This window comes from Nicotiana attenuata, unplaced genomic scaffold, assembly GCF_001879085.1.
Source record: "Nicotiana attenuata strain UT unplaced genomic scaffold, NIATTr2, whole genome shotgun sequence".
Classification (NCBI taxonomy): Eukaryota; Viridiplantae; Streptophyta; class Magnoliopsida; order Solanales; family Solanaceae; genus Nicotiana; species Nicotiana attenuata.
The window spans coordinates 55,257-78,044 of record NW_017671226.1 but is presented as its reverse complement, the minus strand read 5'-3'; the positions used below and the strand labels follow the sequence as shown (position 1 = coordinate 78,044).

At 38.8% G+C, this 22,788-nt stretch overlaps 1 long non-coding RNA gene across 1 annotated transcript; it reads right to left on the bottom strand.

Moving 5' to 3' along the window:
• Positions 1 to 10,736: 10,736 nt before the first annotated feature.
• Positions 10,737 to 12,356, bottom strand: LOC109206821. Its single transcript, XR_002064909.1, has 3 exons — positions 12,274 to 12,356; positions 10,925 to 11,134; positions 10,737 to 10,768 (listed from the first exon to the last, which is right to left on the bottom strand). It is a non-coding gene; the product is annotated as an uncharacterized LOC109206821 (long non-coding RNA).
• Positions 12,357 to 22,788: the final 10,432 nt, after the last annotated feature.

Below are 22,788 nucleotides of genomic sequence, written 5' to 3'. Positions count from 1 at the left end.
ATAATTCTTTCTTTTAGTTGCTTTACATACCAGTGCAATTCAAATGTACTAACGTCCCTTTTGCCCGGGGTCTGCATCTCACGATGCAGGTAATGATTTACAGGTTGAAGATTCAGAGCGCTAGGATTCTCGGACCAGCTATTGGGTGATCCCCAGTTCTTTCGGGGCATTATCATTACCTTACATTCTTTCAGTATTTACAGATAGACATTGTTTTCAGTACTTCAATAGAGGCTTCATAGACTAGAGTAACAGCTAGACAGAGTCGCAGGCTTTTCATATTAAGCTATGTTGACTACAAATATGTTTCAAAATTGTATTAGTATTTCCGCACTTTAATTTTTATCATTCAGACTTTCAGTATATCAGCATGTGTTAGTTTATCTTCCGTATTCAGTATGTTATGATATCACTTGTTGATTCAGCTAGCCAGTTGATTCGCTCGGTCACATGTAGTCAGGCACTGAGTGTCGTGTTACGTCCAGGCCCAGGTTCGGGGCGTGACAGACACAATGAGGGTAGCACAGGTGGAAGGAAGTTATGTTACAAGTGGTTCAAGCAGGCCTACAGAACCGGTAGCCCAAACATGACCACAAAAGCAAGAAGAAACATGCAGGTAAAACAAAAATGGAAAGCTATACACAACCTAGTGGTACAGGGTGCTGGGAAAAACAGGAAACAACAGGGTACAAGGTGGAATCAGCCACAGAAATATGCTAATGTTCCTGTAGTTATTAAGGATGTAGTGAGTGTTACCAATAAATTCCAAGCATTGTAGAAAGTTCAAGAGGATAAGGAAAAACAAAGTCAGAGGAATGTGGGTGACCAAGCATCTCTCCAAGTGGGAGACGGTTAATATTCTTAGTTGGAATGTTAAGGCCCTAAATGGCCCTACAAAGCAGAAGGAGGTCAAACTCCTCTGCAATGACCTGGATGTGGGATTAATTGGTCTTTTGGAGACTAGAATTAAACATAATAAAGTAGTAGAAGTAGTTAATAAAATGTTTGGTAGATGGCAGTTTTATTCAAGTCATGCCTCTCACTATAATGGAAGGATTTTGATACTATGGAGATTAGATTACTATAAACTTACTGTCTTTAGTGAGAATGCTCAGGCTGGCACCTGTGCAGCAACATTTATGCCATTGCAAATGAAATTCTTAGCAACATTTGTATATGCCTACAACTTAAAAGAAGGAAGGAGAGAGTTATGGGATTACTTATGCCATTTATTTAGAATGGGGTTACATGCCATGGATAATCATGGGAGACTTCAACTCTGTTCTACATGTAGAGGATAGACAAGGAGGCAATCTAGTCACACTTTGATTGGGTGTTTGTGAATGGTGAATAGATGGACAATGTGGTAGACTACAGAGCAAAATTTCTGCCTGAAGGTGTGAGTGATCACAGTCCTATTCCGATCACACTAGCACAAACTACCACCCATTAGAAAATATTTAGATACTGTAACATGTGGAGTACTCATCCAAAGTTCAAGGACATTGTGGAAAATGTATGGTCTCCGAGTTTGAGGGGTATAAAATGTTCCAAGTAGTTAAGAAGTTAAAGCTGCTTAAACGACATTTGAAGACCTTATACAAAGACCAATTTAGTAACACTGTGGAAGAGGCAGCTGATCACGTCCAAATGCACACCTCAATAGAGATATGTAACGATCATATGTAGTAATAAATACCCAACTAGGAGTCGGGCCGAATCTACTGGGAGTTATGATGAGAGTTAGGGGTATATATTTGACATGAGCATATGTGCTATCTAGATTGCACTTTCACAACAAGGTTTTTTTTGTTTATATCTAATATAAAACTAATGATTACAAATTAAAGACAAAAGACTAGAGATAATTGTTTTTGAGATTTTTCTAATTGGATTAAAGGCCTAGGGTTGTGATCATAATCTAGGTGTTTGCCTAATGGGATAAAGACGTTAATGCTTGTGTAGTTGATTGGGTTGTATTATAGCTCACAAATCTATGTTACACACTCAATACCTCTCGGTCAGAGAGTGGTTTTGTCCATTTTGACTTTTTCAAGACCAAATGGGTATTCACCAAAACGGTTGATAAGAGCTCAAGTCGGGTTATTACTATCTCTAGGTTGAACCCTTTAACTGGTTTAATCAATCTCTCAATTGACCCAATTCCTTGTTAGCTAAGTTATCCTAGACTAAGTCCCTCTTTCTCAAGTAGAGACTAAGTCAAGTAGGCATGAATCAATGTTTGCCACCATCAATTCTACAATTGAAGCATGAACTTAAGCTAAATAAAAAACACCCAATCATAAACAAGCACTAAATTAATCACCCATAAGGTTTACATACTACGGTAGGGTCATAACCCTAGTAGAAGTCTAGCTACTCATGATAGAAAGTACAGAAAATAGAGAAGAAGAACTAATTAAACTCATATTGGAAGATTAAAATAAAGAAATCTACTGTTAAAATACCAAAATAATGCAAAACTTCCTAAAGTGGCAAAGAAAAACGTCTACAACACTTTCAGATGTTCAAAACTTAACCTAATTTGTGAAACTCATCTATTTATACAAGGCTAAAAATCTCGGATAAAAATGCCCTTCGGGAGGTTCTGCGGCCGCACAATTCCATGTGCGGTCCGCAGATTTCTTCATCTGGCAGGAACTCGAGTTCTGTAGCCGCACATTTCTGAACTGCGGCCGCGAGGCAATCATCTGCGGTCGCACACTTCTGGACTGCAGCCCCAAGTCAAATCTTCTACGGTCCGCACAATTAGGACTACAGACGCAAGACATTCTTTTGTGGCCGCATAATTCTTGTGCGGTCCACAATGCACAAAGGCTCCTGTACTGGTCTTTTTGCATACTCTCTGATGTTATATTCTTAGCCCATCTTTGCGGCCGCACATTGCACAAATATCTGCTAGATTCTTATTCTTGGTTTGCGGCTGCAGATGGAATTCTACGGTCCGCAATTTCTTCTACGGCCGCAGAATTCCTTTTGCAGACCGCACATTTTAAGCTTATGTGCCTTTTATTTCTTTGTGTTTCGGATTATTTCTTTTTGAGTCGAATTTCATCTCGGGAGATCAACTTCCATCATTCCTGCAATTTTGCACAATTTCATCAGTTTCGGGAATACAATTCAATTCTTTTAGGCTAAAACGAAGGCTAAAAAGCGCTAATAAGCGTCAAAATCCACACTTATCAACTCCCCCAAACTTAAGTCTTTGCTTGTCCTCAAGCAAATAAATTAGTTCCCACCTCCAACAGCTAAGGGTCATTACAACTAGCCACGGGTGATCCATTCACACCTTAGTTGGGACCAACAATTACCCACACCACTCATGCATTATTAACAAGGCGACAAGTTAAATATTTATGCACATATATTTCTAATGTGACATTCGAGCTTCAAGAGTTGACTTTACTAATCAAGGAATCTCGCTCTATCTTATAGGTCATGGTGGACTCAAAACTCTTCCTCCTCTACTTTCCATTTGCAAAGCTCACTTAATAATTTTAGCACTTAATTCAAAGATTTATGAAAGGTTCAGTCAACTCTCTCAAGAGAATATCACAAGTACGACTTCAAGTACCATAGGCTTGCCCCTCATATAGATCACCACTAGTGTAAGCTCACACGGCTCAAAATCAAGTGGGACTTCTTTCGGGATGTAATGAAGGATCTTGGATTAGGGTTTGTTACAATATGGATAAGTGGTTACACCTTCCATAAGCACTCCATCTTTCATTTCTCGGCTCGCACTTTGCCAATTCCTTGAGGCACTTTCTTTTCCTTGGGGGACTAGAGAGCCTTAACATCACTCTTTCTTGATCATTACATTCATTTCATCCTTTTTGATTTCTACATGTTTTGAATCATTTCCTCTCTTTGAATCCCTGAATCGACTCTATGTCCCGAGCAATGTCAACAACCTCCTCAAAAGAAGCACCAGACACCCTCTCTCTAGTCATAACAATACGTAGCTGATAAGTGAGGCCATCCACGAACCTCCTGATCCTCTCCCTGTCTGTGGGAACCAACCAGATAGCATGACGGGATAATTCAGAGAACCTCATCTCATACTGCATCACAGTCATATCATCCTGACACAACTGCTTAAACTGCTTGCACAGCTCCTCTTTGCGGGACTGCGGCACATACTTCTCCAGAAAGAAAATAGAGAACTGCTGCTAGGTAAGGGGCGCTGCACCAACAGGTCTAAGCCTCTGAGAAACCTCCTACCAAGTAAAGGCAGCTCCTGAGAACTGAAAGGTAGTGAACGAGACCCCACTGGTCTCCAGAATACCCGTTGTACGAAGAATCCTCTAACACTTGTCCAAGAAACCCTAGGCATCCTCGCCCTCTGTACCACTGAAAGTCGGAGGCTGAAGTCCACCAAACCTCTCCAATCTACGCTGCTCGTCATCAGGCATGACTAGTACCACATAATCCTGAGCAAGTGAAACCGGCTGGGCAGGTGGTGCACCGGTGTCTGCAACCCCTGAACAACCTGCTCGGGTGTACGGGCGGCGAGAGTTTGAGTGCCTCCCCCGGCCTGTGAAGTAGCTGCTGTAGTAGAAACAGCGACCGCCTGAGCAAGACTAATGCACACGGTCAAAATCTTAGTTAAGGTCTCCTGAAGACCTAGGATAACAATAGGCACAGTCGGTGCCTGAACTAGTCCCACCGGAGCATCTACAACTGGGACCTGATCATGAACTGGGGCGGCTGGTGGATCTGTAGGTGCTGCCCTGGCTGCTGTGCGGGCTACACTCCTGCCCCTACCACGGTCTCGACCGCGACCTCGGCCTCTCGCGACCCCGACTGGTGATACTGGTGGCCGTCCGTCCTGACCGTAGCACGAGTCCTCACTATCTGTGAGACAATAGAATAACAGAAGTTTAGTTACCAGAATCAACAGATTCACACGACAAGAGTTCAAGAATGTGAAGTTTTCCTAAAGGTTCTGCAGCCTCTCGAAGATAAGTACAGACGTCTCCATACCGATCAGCAAGACTCTACTAAACCCGCTCATGACCCGTGAGACCTATGTAACCTAGGCTCAGATGCCAACTTGTCACGACCCAAAACTACCGTGTCGTGATGGCGCCTATCATGGAACTAGGCAAGCCGACTCTTTACCAAAAATAACATCATTTTTCATTTTCAAGATAATTTTAAGCTAATTAATAATAAAACTTCATAAAGAAAATCTGAATAATGAAAGTGCAAAAAGAAAAGCCCGACATCAGGATGTCACTAGTCATGAGCATCTACTATAAATCTATCTGAAGATACTGAGACTAACATAGTCTGGAAATGTAACTACAAAATAAACAATAGGGAGATAGGAGGGAGAAGAACAGGGATGCGATCGCCAGCAGCTACCTTACCAACTCCGAGAAAAGCCTACAGCTGGACTAGTCAACAGCCTCTACCGGGTCTTGATACGCCTGGATCTGCACACAAGTTGTAGGGAGTAACGTGAGTACGCCAACTCAGTAAGTAACCAAAGTAAATAAAGGCTGAGAAGCAGTGACGAGCAATAAAGCATATAAGTTCATAACATGAAATCTCAGTAAAAGTATAACAGGCTTTTAAAGCAGAGTTTGAATCAAATCATTTCGTTTTAAACTCAGTTTCAGTAAAATCATTTGAAGATTTTTCAACGGTTCTTAAACAGAGGCTCAGTGCAACAGCGAGTAGAAATGATGAAAACATAAACAGCCCCTCGAGCAAAACATCTCTCATAAGCAGCCCCTCGGGCAAAACATCACTCATATACAGCCCCTCGGGCATCCTCACAGTCGCTCATATACAGCCCCTCGAGCATAACATCACTCACACTCAGGGTACCCGCGCTCACTGGGGGTGTGCAGACTCCGGATGGGCTCCTTCAGCCCAAGCGCTATAACTAGCCACCTTGTGACATAAATCAATCAGGCCCTCGGCCTCACTCAATCATGAATCAGTAACAACATGCTACAGTGTGTAGCCCGATCCCATAAATATCCTCACAAATCAAGCCCTCGGCCTCACTCAGTCATAAACCTCTCAAGCCACTAGGGCCATCAGTAAAACATGGTGCTCAGCCCAAAACAACATTTTAATGCATCAAAAATAGAGTAATAAAGACTGAGTTATGAAATCAATAAGTATGACATGACTGAGTATAGATTTTCAACCAAAAACAGTGAGAGGATAATAAGAAAAAGGCCCATAAGGGTCCAAATAGCTCTAGCACAAGGCCCAAATATGGCATTCAGCCCAATTTGCAGAAACTCCTTTTAAAACACATATGTATCATATAGTTTCAACCAAATACGAACTTATAGTTTCTACGGGACGGACCAAGTCATAATCCCCAACGATGCACGCCCACGCGCCCGTCACCTAGCATGTGCATCACCTCAAAATAGTAAAAACAATACGAAATCCGAGGTTTCATACCCTCAGGACTAGATTTACAATCGTTGCTTACCTCAAACCGGTCAAATCTCTAGTCCGCGATGCTCTTGCCTCTCGACTCGGCCTCCAATCGCTCTGAATCTATTCACAACCAGAACAATACCATCAAAATGCGCTAATGGAATGGATTCCACAAGAAAAACTAGCAAATTAGGCACAACTCCCGAAATCATCTCAAACCCGTCCCCCGGGTCCACGTCTCGGAATCCGATAAAAGTCCCAAAACTAGAAATTCCTTTCACTCACGAGTCCATCCATACCAAATTCATCAAAATCCGACATCAAATGGTCCCTCAAATCCCCAACTCAAACTCTCCAATTCCCAAGCCCTAACCCCTCATTTTCTCCCCTAATCTTCACTAATTACATGATTAATCAACGGGAAATCATCACATATACGAGTATTAGGGCTCAAGTCACTTACCTTGCTGATAAACCCTTGAATTCCTCCTCAAAATCGCTCTCAAAAGCTCCAAAGCCGTCTAAAAATGGTGAAAATGAACTAAAATTCGCGAACTCCACCTTTTATACATTCTGCCCAGAACTTCCGCATCTGCGGTCCTCATGTCTCTTCTGCGATGCCGCACCTGCAGAAAATCCATCGCAGGTGAGGTTCTCACTTAAGCCCTTAGAAATCGCTTCTGCGGTCAAATTCTCGCACCTGCTGCTCCTCTCTTAGCCCTATATTTTCCGCATCTGCGGCTGCCCCACCGCATCTGCGACCTCGCACCTATGGTTCCCACTCCGCAGGTGCGGAAACATCAGAAGAAGCAACTTCAGCTGCCTTATTCCCTTTCCAAATCCTCCGTTAACCATCCGAAATCATCCCGAGCCCTTCAGGAACTCATCCAAACATGCCAACACATCCCATAACATCATTCAAACTTAGTCGAACCTGAATCGCAACAACATCAAAATACCAAATCACCCTCGGATTCAAGCCTAAGAACTTCTAAACTTCCAAATTTCGCAAACGATACCAAAACCTACCAAATCACCTCCAAATAACCTGAAATTTTGCACACACATCACAAATGACATTACGAACCTACACCAACTTCCGGAATTCCATTCCGACCCCGATATCAAATTTTCCACTGCTGACCAAAATAGCCAAATTTTCCAATGTCGCCAATTCAAGCCTAATTCTACCACGGACCTCCAAATCACATTCCGGACGTGCTCCCAAGTTCAAAATCACCTAAGGGAGCTAACCAAACCATAAAAATCCAAATCCGAGGTTGTTTACTCATAAGTCAACATCTGGTTGACTTTTTCCAACTTAAGCTTTTAAATAGGAGACTAAGTGTCTCATTCCACACTGAAAACACTTCGGACCCGAACCAACCAACACGATACGATGAAATACAACTGAGGAACACATAAAGAAGCATAAATGGGGGAAGTGGGGCTATAACTCATGAAACAACCGGTCGGGTCGTTACAGTTCTTCGATGTGTTTTCTTGTGACCTTCCAGCACTACAAGAAAAACGGCCTTTAAGGAAGGGAAATCTGGTCCCTAAAAGACCAAATCTGGTCCCCAAAGGAGAAATAATGATGGGCAAAAGTTGGTCGCAACCCATCGTAATAGCTTCCGCCGCTAAAAGTCAATAATGACGGGTCCAAAAACCTGATCGTTAATTGATTTAGAGACGGGCAAAAATTCTGGTCATAAAATACTTTTAGAGACTGCGCATCTCGTCCCTAATAGACGACGAAAATTATACATATTCCCGTCGTTAGAGCTTTTAGCGACTAACCTCCAACTGGTCATAAATTATCTTTTAGAGAAGGGTAGAAAATCTGGTCGTAAAATACTTTTAAAGATGGACAAAAAATCTGGCCGTGAAAAATAAATATATTTCAATCGTTAAACCATTTTAGCGACCAACCTTTAACTGGTCGTTCCAGATTATCTTTTAGAGACGAGGTCCCTGTTCAAATTAAAATAATTGGTGTAGTTTGGCGACAGTATTTTTGGTCTCTTATTGACCATGAGTAGTTCTAAAGCTCGATACCACCAAAAGCTATTTTTATCAATAAATATCAAATTGTTATAGAAAAATCTAGATATAAAAATATAATATATCAAGTTAACATCCCATGATGATGTTAATTAGTTTCAATATTTTGCTCAACACCTTAACAAAAAAACTTAGCTAACATCCTGAGGTAGACTATGATATCAAGTTTTGCATAACAGCCCTAGCAAAATAATAATGAACTTGTGCATCTTCTAAACTTGAATCATGACTTGTAGCTTCAATCTTCAAAACCTGTAAGTACAAAAGTTTGAAAAGATGATAAATAACTATTGATAAAATAATATGTAAATTTAATACTAGCAATGGTTAAACCATTTACCCCAAAAGCAGTCTAAATTCACCAGGGGTTATCCAGCAACATTAACAAGCCTACATGAATATAAATAAAATTTATTAGAAAAGCTTTGGGATGGTAAATCAAATTTTGGTTTGATAAATTTCGGTACGGTAATTGGAGATTTACCATTCAAGAGAGAAACTATTACGAACAAAACACAACATCACTTGGTATTTTAAATCATGAGAGAATAATATCATCTACTTCTACTGATCGCGGACATTACCAGTTATGTGACATACAACAAATAAACATAACATTCAAAATCATGTTCTACCAATATAATTCAAAATAATATGTGGCAAGTTTCTCATAGAATTCACAAGATTAATCTTTTGTCTAGAGGCTCTAACTTTGAATTCTCACATGCTTGAGGAAAGAAAACATTGTAGCAGATACGCTTGCTAATTGCAGTGAAGTTTCACGAATAAAACTTTTGTTAGTGTTGTCCGTAATCCGTGAGATTATGGTACTACACCAAACTTGAAGGAAACAATTTTCTTGTCGAGTAGAGTTGAACATCCAAACAGATAAATCAATCTTTATTCTAGTTGCAAAGGAAACTTCAGGCAGTCGGAATGTCTACAATCCATCAGAAATCCAAGCACTTTGTTATGAAGTCACTGGCATCATTAGAAAGTAAACAATGCCATGTCACATAAGCTTGTGCAAATATTCACTATATGGTAGATGAGTTTTAATGTCATGTCAACACTAATCCTGAAATATGCAGTAATCTCCTTCAACCCCTTGGGATATGTCCTCACTTCTAAATCTAAATCACCAACAAAAAAGTGGCACTGTAATGCTGCCCAAACTTAAGGTGCTACACTGATAGCTTTAATATTAGAAAATACAACAAACAGTGATAGCTTTAATATCAATGACAAGCATCTTTGGCTTCACACAATTATGCCTTTTATGTTAAAGATGCCTTCAGTAGAACTGTGGAGTAGGTTTAGGTGTTTAATAAACTGATTAGCTAAGAATTTTTCTGAAGAATATAGGAATATATTAGCTATCATCAGTATGAGGGACACGTTCCATTTATTCAATAACAGGTTTCTATTGATGATTATGGTTATGATTTATCCGGTCTTTTGTGAGAGTTATTAGCTCATAAGTCTCGTGTGTGCATGATTATATAGAAATTGACTACACACAAATCAACTAAATAAATTAAAAAGTTGGGTATATTGTTACTAACTTGGTTTGCGGACAAAAACAGTGGTCATTCAGTTGAAACGGGCGATGTCGTCGTAAGCGGGACATGTGATTGTTGAGTAGCTAAGTACTCTCTTATTTTCCTCATTTCTTTCATCTCATCTTCTAAGGTAGACAAGCGCTCATTGAAGGATTTATTTTCCTCATTCAAAGATTTATTTTCTTCTCGAGTTGAACGTAGCGCGGACAGTAATTCAACCTTTGAAGAAGTGCCACCTTTCAAGTCTTTCGCCTTTACTCTACCCCCAAAGTCAAATACATGGCTACGAGTTTGAGGTCCACAATATTTTTCTACAATCTCTATACTAGGTATAGATGGATCTGATTGAACTATTTCTTTGATCTGAGCCTACAAAATATATAAAGAAACATTTTATATCAGAACTTATAATAATTTCAAGTAATTTACATATTCAATTTACCAAACATACATGTTTTTCAATTGCTTCAGGTTCAACAAGCTTGTTACTTTCTTACGGGTCTCAAAGAAAATTGTTGCCAAATCTGGTGGATTGCCATCTTTTCCGCCCTTTACATCAAAGGCAAACAAGTCAAATAACAGCTCGTAATAGGAAAATAGAGATTTTATGGTAATACCTTTTGATAAATAATCTCTCGAATAGGCTTGCTACCAATATGATGAAGCATCTTCAATTTAGCTCGATTTGCTGCATTCCTGTTGCTTCTCGCCTATATTTGTGAAAAATTAAGCTTAACTGTAATATTTTTAATAAACTTAAATAATATACTTAGGTTCCACGTATAGCAAAAAAAGATCTGGTGCTAGGGAGGGGAATCAGGCTGCAGATGCTTTAGCGAAATAGATTATTAAATCATTAGGCATACCTGAAAACTTTCTGAAGAAAAATGTTCCTTAACTAACCACTCCCATTCTTTCTTGTCTACTCCCTTTGGAATATTCTTAAGAGCCTGTTGGATTGGCTTATCCTTCACATATTTTGCATGCAAGTGTCCTCTCCATTTGTTCCATAACTCTTTCATCCATCCGAAGATATGTTAACGATGATCATTCATGTCAACACTCTCAAATTTATCCTACAATATTCAAAACATGAGTTAGAGTTAAATGTTCAGTTATAGTAACTGTAAACTGGATGCTTTACTTTGGGTATGGGAACTACTCTTATGGGAATTTATACCATTTTTTGTTATCTTCAGTCACACATACTTCTCAAGATACCAAAATATATTATCATGGCTGTTACAAACAGAAACCATACAAATACAAATGCAAGACTGACTGAGTTTGAATGCTTACAAATTTTAACAACTCTACGAAAGGCCAATCCAAGAAAATTCAAAAGATCTTTTCTAGCATCGCATACGCAGTTAAAAGTGTTAAAAAAAGTTATTAAAACTGAGGGGAAACACTTCGCTTTTTGATGTCAGGTTCAAGTATTCCATTTCTTGCATTTTTTTTCCCTTTATATTGAGTTAAAAATTGGAAAGATTGAGGTTTCTTCTACATTCTATCTGCGACTCAGGTGGACTTGGGCTTCTTCTGATGTCTTAGTTCAGGCCAACATTCTTCTTAAGGAAGAACAAGTAAGTTGACAATGATCGCTTTATTTAATTAACTAAGCGAGAAGTAACAGTTATAAATCATAATGCTGCAGAAGTTCATCGACTTTGAACCGTCAATGAAGCACTACTGATAATACTAGTTGAGAAGGGATCCTACATCAGACCACAGTATAGATAAATTTATCAGCAATACCAGGTGCCAATGTCATGTTTTAACACTACAACAGAACTTAGATGACAGTTTTCTCAATTTTGAACAGCAATCATCCCTCGTAATCTGTTATAAAATTTTGCTCTTACTAAAAATAAAAATAAAAAGAAAGAGCACAAAAAAGTTTTAGCAGAAGACTTAAAAGCTGAGAAGTACTAAGGTAAGAACACATGGTAGTATGTTCCACATTCTTACCAGCAAAACTTTCTATGGAGTATGTTGAATCAGTTAACATTCTCATACCATTATACAGATAATATAGTTAACATTCTCATACCATGAGCAGAAACACATTTTCTCTAAAATGATTTTAGTAGCCCAGAACATGATTTTGAAAATATTCTACATGAATGACTGAGAATTCAAATGTTCTGCAGAAAGTTCCGTACATAGACTTAAAATGACTCAAAATGCACATATTCTGGGCAACAGTTGTTACCTCAATAGCTGCCCACATGTGATTCAACTTTTCTTGCTTAATATCATTCCATGATGATACTCCCAACGGACACATATTACGGTCACGAACAATTCTTCCCAAGTGCCTCGAAAATAGTTTGCTATTTGTTCCAACCGTTCGATTATTGTAAAAGGTTACCTTCAGCTTTTGTCCGACTTCAAGTGATGCAACTTCTTTGCACTTGTTCCTCCCTCGAACTCTTTTTACCTTTCCAAGATTAGATAAAGAGCCTACAGTTGCAAAATTTGGTAAAAACTATAGCAATAAAATTCATTTCTACAAATTAATAACATATGGATTCAAAATATCATACATGTTTCAGCTGTTTGGTATTGTTGGATAACATGATCAGTAGACAGAGGCAATGAAATATTAGTTTACGTGTGCTCTTTCTCAAGAACCAAGGAGCTTTTATCCATTGTTTGCATTTCTTGATTAGAAGACATGGTAAAATTCGATCTTGTGCTTTTAAAAGAAGTTTGCATACGTTGATTAGAATGAAGAGCACTGCTGTGGAAAGATCCCATCTCGTTTTTCGAAATCCCTAAAGAGGAGCACAAAGATCTAGGTGTTTTCTCCTATCCCTTCCCTATAGAACATGGACCCAAGAAATCATTTTAGTAAAAGCTTTGGCATTTAAAAACACAATAGATTTGGAAACACAACAGACTTGGAAAAACTTACTTGCTTCAATTTTTTGGGTATATTGCTTAACTTGATCAGCAGATGGAGGCAATGGAGTATCAATTTGCATATACTCTTTCTCAAGAACTATGGAATTTTTATGTTTCGTTCCCATTCCTTGACTAGCAGACATGGTAGAACTTTTAAGCCCTTGTCCCCCTCCCTTCCTGATAAGTTGGTATTTTACCAACTTATCTTGTCTTTAAGCCTATAGTTTTGCTATGTTTGAGTGATAAAGTCACGTGTTTAATGCCATTTACTTCTATATTACAGGTTCTATGTGATTTAGAAGTGATGTCGAAGAAACCAAGTGAAACGAGGCAAAAAGAAGCTAAAAAGAAGAAAATCTGGGCAATACCCTCAATTGTCGCAATTGCGACAAAATCCTGGGAATTGCGAAGCCAACACTCATGGTAATTGCGAGAAATTCATGGGAATTGCGAAGGAAGACCATTTAGGCAGTCTTCGCAAATGCAAAGAAGACTTCGCAAATGCGAAGTCAACCCAAGCAGTCAACCTTCGCAAAATGCGAAACATCTATCGCAAATGCGAAGTGGAGCAGTATAGGCATAGTTCGCAATTGTGAACTTATGTTCGCAAATGCGAAAATCGAGCAGCAGACCTGGGCAATTCTGGGATTTCACATTTTTTGGCCCCAAACCATTTAATATCCGACTTAGCTCAATTGTAAGAGATCTTTGGCATATCTTAGGGCTAGAGAGAACAAGGTTGGAAGCTAGGGTTTGCACACGCACTTGGGTTTTGAAGATTTCAAGCTTGTGGTTAAGGATTTTTTACCCATTTATGTTTATTTCTTAATTTTCTTGCTTTGTATTGAATATTTAAGCGTGTAGTATTTATTTCGTACACTTGAATCTTGTTTATGGAAATATTCATAATTAAAATGTGGATTAAATACCTTGTTGTGCTTTTGTATTGAATGATTTTCATTTATCTATGAAGTGAGTTATTGTTACTTTAATTATTCTTGTTCTTTAATGTTTCCAAAGGGATTAGCTAACCCTAGGACTCGCTCATTTACTCTGAATTAATTTTGGGAAAGATTATTTGGGGTTGGGAAAGATTAATTAACAAGAACTTGAGGCTTTAACCCTTATTTTATAGATTCTACCTAGGGATAGGATTGAACTACTTGTAGCCATATCCTGGTGTGCTTAATCTCTTAATTGTTTTAGGGATAATTCAATTAGGAAGTCTTGTTAGTCTTCGGAAGAAGCTAATATAGAATTATTACCCGTGGCTAATTAACATAAACTCGCTCATATTTGTAAAATCATGTAATACATTGGATCGTTACTTGAGTGTAGTTCCCAAAGCAACCACACTTGTAGCCATTGACCATTTTACTTGCTTTCTAGGTTAGTTTACATTTCCGCAATTAGGTAGAAATATTTTCTAAAATAAATTCTAAGTGTTTGGCATTACATAACAAGTGATAATTCTCTTTCATTCCTAATCGCCTACATATTGTTCTCTGTGGGATTCGACACCGACTCATAGTTGGGTAAATTATATTGCATGCGACCGTGTCCATTTACTTTTTAGTAGTGGATTTGGACGTCATCAAAATTGGCGCCGTTGCCGGGGAACAATTTGGCGTAATTTAGGTTGTTTGAGAAATAAGCGTAAGTGCTTTGGTCCAAACTTGTGAATATTTGTGTAATTATTTTTCTTACCTTCGTCTATTTTTCTTGTTTGTTTCTTGTTTATTTTGTTAGTTTTGAAAAACGGCATCATATAACGAAAATTGGTCGGATGGTAGTTGTTCATACTTTGATGACCCTTGTCCTTATTGTGGAGGACCACACTCGTGGCAAAATTATTTAAATTCTCCCGGGGGTGGATTGTGCGCACAATCTCAAACCCATGAGTGAAGTATTTGTGATAAGTGTGGTTGCCAAAATGGTCATAGGGAGTATTGTGCTTATTTGTCCTTCCCTTCCCCAAGCCCCCGCTATGATGATTCTACTTTTTGTGATAAAAATGAAAGGGCTATGGAAGTGGATGAAGTTGAGCATGGTCAAAATGGAGAGTTCAAGCTCATGTTGGAATGCCTAATTGAAGGAGGAAACAAAGAACAAAGTGCCTTGGAGGAGCTTTTGGAAAATAGTCTCCAAAATGACTTGGCACTTGAAAGGTTGCACTCACAAATGAGAGAAATGCTTGAAGCTTTAGAGGTTCAAAAATCCTCGGAAGTTAATGATAGCCAAGAATTTTCCTTAGATGTGGAAGCCGAAAATCCTTCCTTGGCGCTTGATCAAAACCAAGAGGAACTCTCAAATGCTCAAAATGAGAAGATGATGCTCATGTTGGAGACCATTCTTGCAAATGAGGAAAAGCACAACTTTGCACTCGAGGACTTGAAACAAGGCTTGGCTCACTATGATGAAAATATCCGCACTTTAGAAGATCAAATGAAAATATTGGTTGAGGCTCACTATGCCCACCAACTTGAGAGTGTGGAAGGAAGTCAAGAAGAGTCCAATTCCGAGGAAGAAAGTGAGCTTTACTTCGAGGAATCAAGACTTGAACATCCGCCAACCGACTCCATGAGTGTTTGTGATGCCAAGAAAAATATGGAATTAGAGTCAACTGGGGTGATTGAAAATATTGTTGAAATTGACTCTAGTCCGGGGGAAAAAGAGGATGTCAAAATCCGGGAAAAATTACAAGTTGGAGGTTTGAAGTCACATTCCAAGCATTTTTCAACATTGGAATTGTGTGGTAATATGGAAGTTGAACTACACGAATCAATGAAGGACTGCGAGGAGGAACAATTTGAGGGAACAAGAAAGCAAAATGACATTCCTCATATGAAAGCCAAGAAATGCAAAATGAAGAATTTAAGGCTTAGCTTGATCATCGACTTACCACCCCCCATCGCTCGTGGTCACAAGCTTAATTCCAAGCTAGGTGCCCGGTTCATATCATCCAAGTGGCGAGAAAAGTGGCAAAGTTGACTTGCGTCATGCGACGACGTTAAATGCGGCGCTTGGTGGGAGGCAACCCATCAGTTTTTCAAAATTTTTAGTCATTTTTGAAATTTTCTTTTCTAGAATAGCTTATTATATTGTGTCTAACCAATCTGCCAAGTTTCATAATTTCTGGAGTTGATTTGAGTAGGTCGGGGCGGCAAAGATCAGGAAAAATAGTAGCTGGTGAAGTTGCAGGTGCACAGTTGTCGCATTTGCGAACTCAGGTTCGCATTTGTGAAACCGTCCCTTCGCAATTACCAAATTCCTGTCGCAATTGTGAACTGTATAGAGTTCATTAAACTTCGCAATTGCGAAGTTAGTGTCGCAATTGCGACATCAGAGAGGTAAAAACACACTTCTTAGCTCAGTTTGAACAAAAGTGAAGCAAAAGGTCTGAAGCTCTAAAACCTTTGTCTCCCTCACTCTCACAACTGTAAAACTCCACTATCTCTCACTCCTAACTGCAAGGATCCAGGTATGAAAGCTTAATCACTCATTCTTCTTCTTCTTCGTCTTCTTTTTCTTCTTATTTTCTCTTAACCTTAGGTTTTCAAATGGGTATCATTTCCTTTGCCCGAAATTGTTTAAAAATGGTTCAAATCATAAGTTGATTTCTAGGTGAGGTTGGTTGAGAGTGTGTGATTTTGTTCTTTGCTAAAAATTTGGGAAAGTCTGAGTACCCAAGGCTTGTCAACTAGAAGTGAAATTGTTGTGCTTCTTATGTGATTGATGAAAGGCCCGAATGAGATTCTTTGCCGAAACATCAATATTTTTGTTGATTCATGGTTGTCTATGAAGTCTAGTGCATGATTCATGTTTAAAAGATTATTGGGTTCATTAAAAATGGCTTGGATCCCAAAATTTTAGGGCTTGGTACTGTTGTCAGTGAAAAATCTTGGCTGGGGACGATGGCTCGCAATTGCGATGGCCTCTTCGCATTTGCGAAGATTCCATCGCAATTGCGAAAATTGCGCAGATCTGAGACCTTCGAAATTGCGAAGATTTCTTCGCAATTCCCATAAGTGGGTACCTCTGAGTCCTTCGCAATTGCGAAGATTTCTTCGCAGTTTCCATACTTGGGCACTTCTGCTAACTTCGCATTTGCGAAGATTCTTTGGGAATTGCGATATCAGAGAGCAGGCAATTCAAATATTTCAAAACCCTGAAATTTTTTCTAAGGCTGGATTTTGACTGTCCGATCATTCCTTTGGCATATTTGACTCATTTTGCACTATTCTTCATAGCCATACCATGTTTTCACTCTTATCATTTGTTGACAGGTACTATAATTGGAAAGTGAGCTCTAACTCTGAAGGATCCGCAAGTGACAACCCCTTGGAAGCTGAGCAGAACTACGACCAACACCGGTTCTTGTCATTGGAATGACGGTACTTTGCTTACCTGATATCGAAAAAGGTGCTCCCGGAGAGCGGTATACTATTGGACAACGTCCAGGAACGTCTGCCCGAGTTCTATCAAAGGCTGATGGCCATGGGATGGAACTGTTTTGCCCCTCAACCTTGCAAAGCCAATGAGAAATGGGTGAGGGAGTTTTATGCCAACCTCCCAGCTATCAGGCTAAGGAAGCCCAAGATGAGAATTCGCGGCAAAATGGTGCACTTTGGGGCTGAAGCTGTGAATCAATTATATCATCTGCCAGACCACGACATGGCCCCATTCCGTGCAAAAGACTGTGCCTTAGGGGAGTGGTTGGTGTCCAAATTATGCCCGGGTGCGGATGTTCCATGGGCAGCTGAGAAGAGATGGATCACATCAAAAGAGTTCATTGCCGAAGCAAAGATATGGCTGGCCATCATATGCAGTCGTATCTCGCCTGTGTCAAACATATGGAATGTACTGGTTACAAGAGCTCAAATGATAGCCTGCATCCTTGATGGTATTCAGCTGAATTTCGGTGAAATCTTCATCAATGAATTGAGGGAGTATGTGATCCAGAATGGTGCATCATTGATATTCTCATCGCTTAACACTGAGCTGTGCCAACTTGCTGGTGTGGAAGAAGCTCCGGGAGACAACTGGATAGAGCCAGGAAAGCCTCTAAATCTGTTGAAGAAAACAGGAGAGGGCGGCGCTGTGAAGAGCAAAAAGAGAAAGTTGGTGCCTTCTTCTCAGGTTGACCAGAGTAGTCAGCCATCATCTTCTGCAGGAGGACCATTTGTTGTGCTTAGTGAGGAGATGCGGGTAATCCGCGAGCTAGTAGCTGGCCTTCCACAGGGACCTGGGGAAACATCTGAGGGACCTGCATACATTTCCAAGAAAGAGTTTCAAAAATACCTTGAGGATCAGAGGAAGCAGGGGGATCACCTTAAGGCGCTGAAGAAGGCATACACTGAGCTGGCAAAGGCGCATGGTGATTTGAGCACTTCTCATGGCACTCTAGAAAAGGCACACACCCAGATGAAGAAAAGAGAGAAGAAAAGAGGCAAATTCTTTACCCGCATGTGGAAGGGTGTAAAGGGGCTGTGGAAAGTCCTAAAGCCTCAAGACCCAATGCCATCGACCTGGCCGGTAGAGGATGATGATGTTCCTATTCATTGGTCCGAGGAAGAAGGAGAGGAGGATGCCTCTGGGTCAGACAGCGAGGAGAGCACCTGATGCAGTATTCAGGGAGCACTTTCCACTATTTTTACTCTATCATGCTTAGTTGCATTGGGGACTATGCATGATCTTTGGTTGGGGGTGGCTTCTTGTATAACTGTTGTTCTTGTATAAATGTGGATAACTGTGGAGATTGGTACTTTGGTTGTTTTCATTTTGTTGTTATTGTATTTTCATGTGATCTGTGATATTATCGTGTTTATTAGCTTCTTGATTTTGGTTACTTATCTTTTTTTAAGTTTTTTTATTTTAGTCCTTAAGTTTTTTTTATATAGTATGTTTTATGTTAGTGGCGATATCCTTGGTTTTCTTTGTACCACAGTTCTTTTCCAAGGATGCCAATTTTCTTCTTGAACCGGGTAATTGTAGAAGATTTTTGTCGACTTTTCCCGATGATGGATAGATAGACAACTTTCTTAAGGGAATTAGTCTTGTAGTTTAGATATAGTTATGTTAATATTAGGAAGAATAAATGGTTTGAGTTGGAGTTTGTGCCCATTGACCAAGTTGTGGCTTGCTTGGTACCAACATGATTTAAACCTCGGCATATGAATTTTTGGTTGTTGAAAAAGAAAAATAATTGAAGTAAATATGTCATGACTTTTAGACTCGAATTTTGGCTCTTTGATTCACTAAATAGCTTCCTATGCTATATGTAACCTCTATGAGTCATTAGTTTCAATTGGATTTTGGATTTGTATTCCACTTGAGTGTTCATGTGCCATGTGTGGTGAGATTTATTGTGAGTTCTTTTGCATTACTTGTAGTCTAGAACTTGCCCGGAATGTGCTTCAAGGCGAAATCATAGACTAACTTGGTTTGAAAAATGATATTAGGCCTTCCTTGGACCGCTATTATGCCTTAAATTTCCTACCCTTGAATATTTTCCCTAGTCAACCCATTTTGAGCCTTTAATCTTGTTCTTTGGCAACCATGTTACAAGCTTTAATCCTTTGTTCTTTATTGATCTAGCTTTTGTCAACCTACCTCCCTAAGTACTTTGAAAGTGTAAACATAGGCCAAAAGCCTAAGTTTGGGAGTGAAGGTTGGAAAAGTTGTGATATAAAAGTTGTAAAAGGTGGAAGGTAGAAACAAAAAATAATAAAAAGTGAAACCTTCCTTGATTTTGAAAAGGAAGGAAGAAAATAATAATAATAATAATAATAAGTTATGAATAAAGAGAAGATTAGGTGTGGAATAAAAAGTGAAGAAAGGATGGAAAATATTTTTGAAGGAAGGGGACTTTAATTGTAAATTTTGTAGTGCTTGGGGAGGTTTTGAGTCACTCTAACCAAAATTGTGCCCTAACTTAACCAAAAGCCTAAACTACAACCCTTTAAGTCCTAATTGATTTTGAACCAAGTTGTCTACGTTAGTGGAGAAATACATGAAGGGCAAGCCTATGGTACTACTTGTATACATTTGAACATCTTTGTGAGAGAGAGTTAATTCTTTCCATTTGATATCCCATTTTTGTGTTGAATTAAGATGTATGAGTGTGGGAGTCTCTCTTAAATGTGAGGGCACAGGAGATTTGAGTTGTGAATTTAATCCCATTTTCTATTGGAAGGAATGACCAAAGAGAGATAATTGTGATAGAGAGGCAAATTTTAAAGCTTTAGTGTCATGACTTGATTTGCTACTTTGATTTGCATAGTGCTTGAGCACTTGAAATGTAATGAAGTTCATGAAAAGTGTTCGGCAATTCACGTGCGTTGGTTTAATGGTTGGTACCAATCGAAGTCATGCATTTGTGCTTATAGTAGACCTTTTTGGCTTGGCATGATAAGGATGCAATGTTGAGTTAAATACTTGGGAGGAGATTTTGTCGCTTTCATTGCTTGAGGACAAGCAATAGTTTAAGTTTGGAGGTTTGATAAGTTGGTATTTTACCAACTTATCTTGTCTTTAAGCCTATAGTTTTGCAATGTTTGAGTGATAAAATCACGTGTTTAATGCCATTTACTTCTATATTATTGGTTCTATGTGATTTAGAAGTGATATCGAACAAACCAAGTGAAACGAGGGAAAAAGAAGTTAAAAAGAAAAAAATATGGGCAATACCCTCAGTTGTCGCAATTGCGACAAAATCCTGGGAATTGCGAAGCCAGCAGTTGCGAGGAATTCATGGGAATTGCGAAGGAAGACCATTTAGGCAGTCTTCGCAAATGCGAAGAAGACTTCGCAAATGCGAAGTCAACCCAAGCAGTCAACCTTCGCAAAATGTGAAGCATCTATCGCAAATGCGAAGTGGAGCAGTATAGGCATAGTTCGCAATTGCGAACTTATGTTCGCAAATGCGAAAATCGAGGAGCAGACCTGGGCAATTCTGGGATTTCACATTTTTTTGCCCCAAACCATTTAATACCCGACTTAGCTCATTTGTAAGAGATCTTTGGCATATCTTTTGGCTTGTTTTCAGTCTTAGGGCTAGAGAGAACAAGGATGGAAGCTAGGGTTTGCACACACACTTGGGATTTGAAGATTTCAAGCTTGTGGTTAAGGATTTCTTGCTCATTTATGTTTATTTCTTCATTTCCTTGCTTTGTATTGAATATTTAAGTGTGTAATATTTATTTCGTACACTTGAATCTTGTTTATGGAAATATTCATAATTAAAGTGTGGATTAAATACCTTGTTGTGCTTATGTATTGAATGATTTTCATTTATTTATGAAGTGAGTTATTGTTACTTTAATTATTCTTGTTCTTTAATGTTTTCAAAGGGATTAGCTAACCCTAGGACTCGCCCATTTACTCCGAATTAATTTTGGGAAAGATTATTTGGGGTTGGGAAAGATTAATTAACAAGAACTTGAGGCTTTAACCCTCGTTTTATAGATTCTACCTAGGGATAGGATTGAACTACTTGTACCCATATCCGGGTGTGCTTAATCTCTGAATTGTTTTAGGGATAATTCAATTAGAAAGTCTTGTTAGTCTTCGAAAGAAGCTAATATAGAATTATTACCCGTGGCTAATTAACATATACTCGCTCATATTTGTCAAATCATGAAATATATTGGATCGTTACTTGAGTGTAATTTCCAAAGCAACCATATTTGTAGCCATTGATTATTTTACTTGCTTTCTAGGTTAGTTTACATTTCTGCAATTAGGTAGAAAATTTTTCTAAAACAAATTCTAAGTGTTTGGCATTGCATAACAAGTGATAATTCCCTTACATTCATAATCGCCTACATATTGTTCTCTGTGGGATTCGACCCCGACTCATAGTTGGATAAATTATATTGCATGCGACCGTGTCCATTTACTTTTTATAGTGAATTTGGACGTCATCACTTCCCAATAGCACCTAGCGAAAAGAAATCATATTACTAATACTTAAAACATTTAATTCAGTCGTGCATAATAAAAATAGTAGATTTAAAACATCTAACCTGTTTCAATTGTTTGGATGTATTGCTTAACAAGATCACTAGATTGAGGAAATAAACTCTTAATTGGCATATTCTTTTTCTCAACCAAAGATCTAAGCCCTCATCCTCGTCCTTGTCCCTTTCTTATAGCACCTGGCGCGCCGAATGAATATCTAGCAATAGTCTTCGTAGTTGATTCTACCTCGTTTTCAATCTTTAATTGTTTCATATTGAACCTGCAAAGAGCCAAAAGTAAAAAATAGTAAGACATAGTGTGTGACAATATACTAATAAAAGAAATCATGTCATCTAGAATATGTAACAATGAATATACTAATTCACAAAGAGATACTTCACCTCATTAGTTCTTTTTCGTTTCTTTTGTGAAGGATTTCCTAAGTCTACAATATCATCATCCATTTGTTTCACAGTCTCATAGGAATCACGAGGTTGTGTCTTCCTCACTACATGCCAACCTTTGTTGGAATTATCAATAGCATAAAACACTTGAGATGCTTGCTCCGCCAAAATAAAAGGCTCATTTGTTTTAAAAAATCTCCCTGGATTAACACTCACGAAGTCGTACCCCATCTTTTTAACTCCTTTTATTTTATCATATACATCAAACCAATTACATCGAGACAAAATCGCTCTTCTACCCATGACAAATTGGAATTCAATCACATCTGTTAAAATTCCATAGTAATCAATGTTCTCACTATCTTTATCATTCTCACCAACTACAACAACACCACAATTTTGAGTCCTTAACTTTCTATCATAATCTTCTACATGAAAACTATATCCATTAACAA